Below are 983 nucleotides of genomic sequence, written 5' to 3'. Positions count from 1 at the left end.
TATCCAGTATACAGACGACAGTGACATCGACAAAAACAACGAAAAAATGGTAAACAAAAAATTATTAGATCTTTCACGGGTGCGCAACGTTTGTAGTTTTATGTTTGTTTTGAACCTCTTGCGTCAATTTTCTTCAAATTAATTGTTCTACTTCTTAATGTTATTTTTTACAATTCAAACAAACCGAAAAAAACGCCTTCTCTTAGAAAATGAATTGTGACAAACTTGTAGTCCTTTTTTGTTTGAACAATTTTGTTCTGTTTAGTTTTTTCGTAGCTTGTATCATTTGTCCAGAAATGAATTTCTTTTGTTCTTAATATGTTTTTTTTTACGAATAAAACTAAAACTGCAGATCCGACCAAAAAGCGATTCATAAAAAATTTGTGGATATTTTTTAAATGTAAAATTTAGGCCTATTCACCTTTTCTCGTATCTTTCAAAGGCTGACCGCAAAATGGAATTGGGACAAATTGTTCGTATTTTCGAGTGATAAGAAGAGCGGCACATACAATAGTTAGCACTAAAAAAAAAACTTTTTGAATTTTTATCCAGAATAGCTGGCTGACGAACTTGATCTTCTGCTTTCGACACAAGAGTGTGACAAAGGTCAATCTAATAGATTAATTTTTTCAAGAGGCATAGTGTTCACAGACAGGCATTCATACATACATGAATGCATACAGTAGGCACATTAGAAAAAACCTGTTTTTTGGGTTCAGAGGGTCTCAAAACGTTGACATTCAACAACAGGAGGAGAGGGTGGCTTTAAATCAGATCCTAGTTTTTACAGCGGCCTTTCGTTTTGATTTCGTCCGCACCTGTGGCCACCCAACTCAAGGTCCTCAGATGTAGCCATAGTGTCATTTTCATGGATAACGGCCGCTCCCAGGGGACTCTAAATAGGTACTCTATGAAAAAATGTTATGAATCAAAAGTTTCAAGTTTTAAAAATCACTCGGTATTCTCACTCATACATCACTCCT

The sequence above is a fragment of the Belonocnema kinseyi genome, chromosome 3 (assembly GCF_010883055.1).
Source record: "Belonocnema kinseyi isolate 2016_QV_RU_SX_M_011 chromosome 3, B_treatae_v1, whole genome shotgun sequence".
Lineage (NCBI taxonomy): Eukaryota > Metazoa > Arthropoda > Insecta > Hymenoptera > Cynipidae > Belonocnema > Belonocnema kinseyi.
Note: the sequence above shows the minus strand (reverse complement) of the source record.